Here is a 6,145-nt window from a genome sequence, read left to right on the forward strand (position 1 = left end):
AAATAATCACTCAATGTTCAAAATATCCTCACTCAATGTTCACAATATCATCTCTCAATGTTCAAAATATCATCACTCAATGTTCAAAATATCATCTCTCAATGTTCAAAATATCATCTCTCAATGTTCAAAAATATCATCACTCAATGTTCAAAAATATCCTCACTCAATGTTCAAAATATCATCACTCAATGATCAAAATATCATCTCACAATATTCAAAATATCATCTCTCAATGTTCAAAAATATCATCACTCAAAGTTCAAAATATCATCTCTCAATGTTCAAAATATCATCTCAATGTTCAAAATATCATCACTCAATGTTGAAAATATCATCTCTCAATGTTCAAAATATCATCACTCAATGTTCAAAATATCATCTCTCAATGTTCAAAATATCATCACTCAATGTTCAAAAAATCATCTCTCAATGTTCAAAATATCCTCACTCAATGTTCAAAGTATCATCTCTCAATGTTCAAAATATCATCACTCAATGTTCAAAATATCATCACTCAATGTTCAAAATATCATCTCACAATATTCAAAATATAATCTCTCAATGTTCAAAATATCATCACTCACTATTCCAAATATCATCACTCAATGTTCCAAATATCATCACTCAAAGTTCCAAATATCATCACTCAATGTTCAAAATCTCACCACTCAAAGTTCAAAATATTATCTCTCAATTGTCAAAATATCATCTCTCTGTGCAAAATATCAAGGTCCAAAATATCAACAATATTCAAAATATCATCTATCAATGTTCAAAATATCATCAATGTTCAAAATACGATCTCTCAATGTTCAAGATATCATCACTCAATGTTAAAATTATCATCACTCAATGTTCAAAATATCATCTCACAATGTTCAAAATATCATCACTCAATGTTCAAAATATCATCTAATATTGTCCAAATATCATCTCTCATTTTTCAAAATATCATCCCTCAATATTCAAAATATGATCACTCAATGTTCAAAATAACATCTCACAATGTTCAAAATATCATCTCTCAATGTTCAAAATATCATCTCTCAATGTTCTGAATATCATCTCTCAATGTTCAAAGTATCATCTTACAATATTCAAAATATCATCTCTCAATGTTCCAATTATCATCTCTCAGTGTTCCAAATATCATCTCTCAATGTTCAAAATATCATCTCTCAATGTTCCAAATATCATCGCTCAAAGATCCAAATATCATCACTCAAAATTGCAAATATCAACACTCAAAGTTCCAAATATCATCTCTCAAAGTTCCAAATATCATCACTCAAAGTTCCAAATATCATCTCTCAATATTCAAAATACCATCTCTCAATGTTCAAAATATCATCTCTCAATGTTCAAAATATCATCTCTCAATGTTCAAAATATCATCTCATAATGTTCAAAATATAGGCCTAGAAATTCAGTATAGCCACGTTTGGGGCGCTACAGCCGGGCGGCCGCTAAAGTTTGCGCCCAGCGCAACTTCGCGCCACCTTCGCCGATATTCAGTGGCATCGCCCCAAGAGGTTGCTGCTGCGCTAAAACAGGTGATGCACGACTATCATTAGGCGCTAAGCCGGCGGCCCGGGGCGAAACCCCCGAGGGCGGGCGCAGCGCAGGTGCAGTGAGCTGCTGATTGACGGCAGACACTCTGGCGCCGGTGAGCTCTTAAAGGGGGAGGGTGGATTTGTTTTTTTGAAAGGCCGAGACTGTTGTATTTGTGTTTTTTGAAAGGCCGAGACTGCTCGATTTGTGTTTTTGGGGGGGCTTCTCTCCATTAGTTTATGTGGGAAGGGCACAGAGGTATCAAAGTAATAAATGTTCTTAAATCGCACTGTCCATGCTTTCTTTTGGAAGTCCTGGTTGCCCTGCTCGGCTGAGGGCTTGTGGAGCGGCTACATTCATCTTGTGCCATCGGCACAAGCCATTCCCTGAGAGGAGGCCTAGAACCGACGTTCAATAGGCCGCCGACGGGCGGCCCTTGCACTTTCTGCCTCCCTCCTGTGCTGGTCCTCCTCCTCCTCCTCCTCCTCCTCCTCTGGTGGTCCTCCAATGTCTGGTGGCCGTGGCTGAGTCCTGCGGATAGCCAGGTTGTGCAGCATGCAGCACACGACCACGACATGGGAGACTCGCTCAGGCGAGTACTGTAGGGCTCCTCCGGAACGATCCAGACAACGGAACCGTTGCTTCAGGACGCCGATTGTTTGTTCATTGAGGTTCCTGGTTGCTTGATGGCTGTCATTGTATCCCTCTTCAGCAGGGGTGCTGGGCGCACGGAGCGGGGTCATCAGCCAGGTGCACAAAGGATATCCTTTGTCCCCGAGAAGCCATCCTCGTGGGTGAGGCTGGGCCTGGAACATGTCTGCCACAGAAGTCTGGCACAGGATGAAGGCATCGTGGCTGCTGCCTGGAAAGCGGACATTGACAGCTAGGATGATCTGCCTGTGGTCACACACCAACTGCACGTTGAGCGAATGGTAGCCCTTCCGGTTGCGGTAATCCTCGGCATGCTCTAGAGGTGCCCGCAAAGCCACATGCGTGCAGTCAATGGCGCCCTGCACCATGGGGAAGCCCGCTAATGCTGCAAAGCCCATTGCACGCTGTTGCTGCTTGACAAGGGCCATGGAGAAGGAGATGAACTGACGTCTCCTTCTGAAAAGGGCATTGGTCACCTGGCGGATGCAGCAATGTACGGCAAACTGGGAGATGTTGGCAATGTTCCCAGCAGCAGATTGGAAGGAGCCGGTGGCATAGAAGTTGAGAGACACCGTCACCTTCACTGACACCGACAGAGACGTCCTGCTCCTCAGCTGTGGCTGCAGATCTCCGCGAAGCAGGTGGCAGATCTCAGTGACCACCGCCCTTCGGAATTGCAGCCTCCGAACACACTGCTCGTCAGACATGTTCAGATATGAGAACTGCTGGCGGTATACCCAGCAGGCCTCCTTAGCTGACGCCTGTTGCCCCTTCTCCCTCTGGCCATGACTGCCACTCTCTCACGGCGTCTCTGAGCCCTTTGAATGCAATGGAGAAGGCCAAAGTTTGCACCCATTGCAGCCCCCATTATATGTTTCCAATCAATGCTATGGCTCTGAAGTTAAAGACAAGTGCAAAGCTGTGGCCTGAAGCCACAAGTACCTGTGCGAGTGTTGAGCCAAACCAGAAAGCTCTCTACCTTTGTCTCTCTGCAAAGATCCGTCTCTCACAAAGAAGGAGTGTTGCAAAATGGCTGCCATTTCTACTGCAGGAGGAGTGCCCTTGAATTAGCGCCCCCCGCGCCCCGCAGCGACTGGGAACCGTTCCCCTCTACCAGTCGCTAGGGGCACCAGGCGCGCAATAGGCCGGCGCCACTGAATTTCCGGCTTGGGGCGCACAAAGGGCGTTGCACGATGAAATGACGTCAGGATCTGCGCGCGCAGCTGAGCGCGCGCAAAGGCTTTGCGCCACCGCTAAATCTTTACTGAAGTTGGGGAGAAGCGCAGATCGCGCAGCGCCCGGCCGCTAGCCGCCTAGCGCCCCACATCTCCTCCTCCTAAGGCGCTAGCGGCTGGCGCAAACAACTGAATTTCTAGGCCATAATCTCTTAATTGTCAAAATATCATCTCTCAATGTTCAAAATATCATCAATGTTCAAAATATCACCAATGTTCAAAATATCATCTATCAATGTTCAAAATATCATCAATGTTCAAAATACCATCAATGTTCAAAATACCATCAATGTTCAAAACATCACCAATATTCAAAATGTCATCTATCAATGTTCAAAATATCAATGTTCAAAATACCATCTGTCAATGTTCAAAATATCATCTCTCAATGTTCAAAATATCATCTCTCAATGTTCAAAATATCATCAATGTTCAAAATATCATCTATCAATGTTCAAAATACCATCAATGTTCAAAATACCATCAATGTTCAAAATACCATCAATGTTCAAAATACCATCAATGTTCAAAACATCACCAATATTCAAAATGTCATCTATCAATGTTCAAAATATCAATGTTCAAAATACCATCTGTCAATGTTCAAAATATCATCACTCAATGTTGAAATTATCGTCCCTCAATGTTCAAAATATTATCTCTCAATTGTCAAAATATCATCTCTCATTGTGCAAAATATCATCAAGGTCCAAAATATCAACAATATTCAAAATATCATCTATCAATGTTCAAAATATCATCAATGTTCAAAATACGATCTCTCAATGTTCAAGATATCATCACTCAATGTTAAAATTATCATCACTCAATGTTCAAAATATCATCACTCAATCTTCAAAATATCATCTCACAATGCTCAAAATATCATCATTCAATGTTCAAAATATCATCTAATATCGTCCAAATATCATCTCTCATTTTTCAAAATATCATCCCTCAATGTTCAAAATATCATCACTCAATTTTCAAAATAAAATCTCACAATGTCCAAAATATCATCTCTCAATGTTCAAAATATCATCTCTCAATGTTTTGAATATCATCTCTCAATGTTCAAGATATCATCTCTCAATGTTCAAAATATCATCTCACAATATTCAAAATATCATCACTCAATTTTCAAAATAACATCTCACAATGTCCAAAATATCATCTCTCAATGTTCAAAATATCATCTCTCAATGTTCTGAATATCATCACTCAATGTCCAAAATATCATCAACTTCAAAATATCATCAATGTTCAAAATATCATCTCTCAATGTTTAAAATATCATCTCTCAATGTTCAAAATATTATCATTGTTCAAAATATCATCACTGAATTTTCAAAATATTATCTCTCAATGTTAAAAATATCATCAATGCTTAAAACATCACCACAAAAACTTCCAAATTTCTTCAATCTTCAAAATATCATCAATGTTCATAATATCATCTATCAATGTTCAAATCAATGTTCAAAATCTCATCTCACAATGTTCAAAATATCATCACTCAATGTCAAAATATCTCTCATTGTTCAAAAAATAATCACTGAATGTTCAAAATATCCTCACTCAATGTTAAAAATATCATCTCTCTAAGTTCAAAATATCATCTCAATGTTCAAAATATCATCACTCAATGTTCAAAATATCATCTCTCAATGTTCAAAATATCATCAATGTTCAAAATACCATCTCTCAATGTTTAAATTATCATCACTCAACGTTCAGAATATCATCTCTCAATGTTCAAAATATTATCTCTCAATGTTCAAAATATCATCTCTCAATGTTTAAATTATCATCACTCAACGTTCAAAATATCATCACTCAATGTTCAAAATACCATCTCACAATGTTCAAAATATCATCACTCAATGTTCAAAATAACATCTCACAATGTTCAAAATATCACTCAATTTTGAAAATATCACTCAATGTTCAAAATATCTCTCAATGTTTAAAATATCATCACACAATGTTCAAAATATCACCTCACAATGTTCAAAATATCATCTCTTAATATTCAATATACCATCACACAATGTTCAAAATATCATCTCTCAATGTTCAAAATATCATCTCACAATGTTCAAAATATCATCTCTCAATGTTCAAAATATCATCTCTCAACAGTCAAAATATCATCTCTTATTTTTCAAAATATCATCACTCAATGTTCAATACATCATCTGTCATTGTTCAAAATATCATCAGTCAATGTTCAAAATATCATTACTCAATGTTCAAAATATCATCAATGTTCAAAATATCATCATTCAATGTTCAAAATATCAGTGTTCAAAAGATCATCACTCAATGTTTGCAATATCATCTCACAATGTTCAAAACATCATTACTCAATGTTCAAAATACCATCACTCAATCTGTTCAAAATAACATCACTCAATGTTAAAATTATCATCAATGTTTATAATGTCATCTCTCAAAGTTCCAAATATCATCAAAGTTCAAAATATCATCAATGTTTAAAATATCATCTCACAATGTTCAAAATATCATCTCTCAATGGTCAAAATATCATCTCTCATTTTTCAAAATATCATCACTCAATGTTCAAAATATCACCAATGTTCAAAAGATCATCACTCAATGTTCACAATATCATCTCACAATGTTCAAAATATCATTACTCAATGTTCAAAATACCATCACTCAATCTGCTCAGAATATCATCT

At 37.7% G+C, this 6,145-nt stretch overlaps 1 pseudogene; it reads right to left on the bottom strand.

The window, feature by feature from the left end:
• Positions 1-5,734: 5,734 nt before the first annotated feature.
• On the bottom strand, positions 5,735-5,808 carry LOC147114651 (small nucleolar RNA SNORD36; annotated as a pseudogene).
• Positions 5,809-6,145: the final 337 nt, after the last annotated feature.

Source organism: Somniosus microcephalus, chromosome 7 (genome assembly GCF_052327205.1).
Source record: "Somniosus microcephalus isolate GS21.2 chromosome 7, FLI_Smic_1.0, whole genome shotgun sequence".
Classification (NCBI taxonomy): Eukaryota; Metazoa; Chordata; class Chondrichthyes; order Squaliformes; family Somniosidae; genus Somniosus; species Somniosus microcephalus.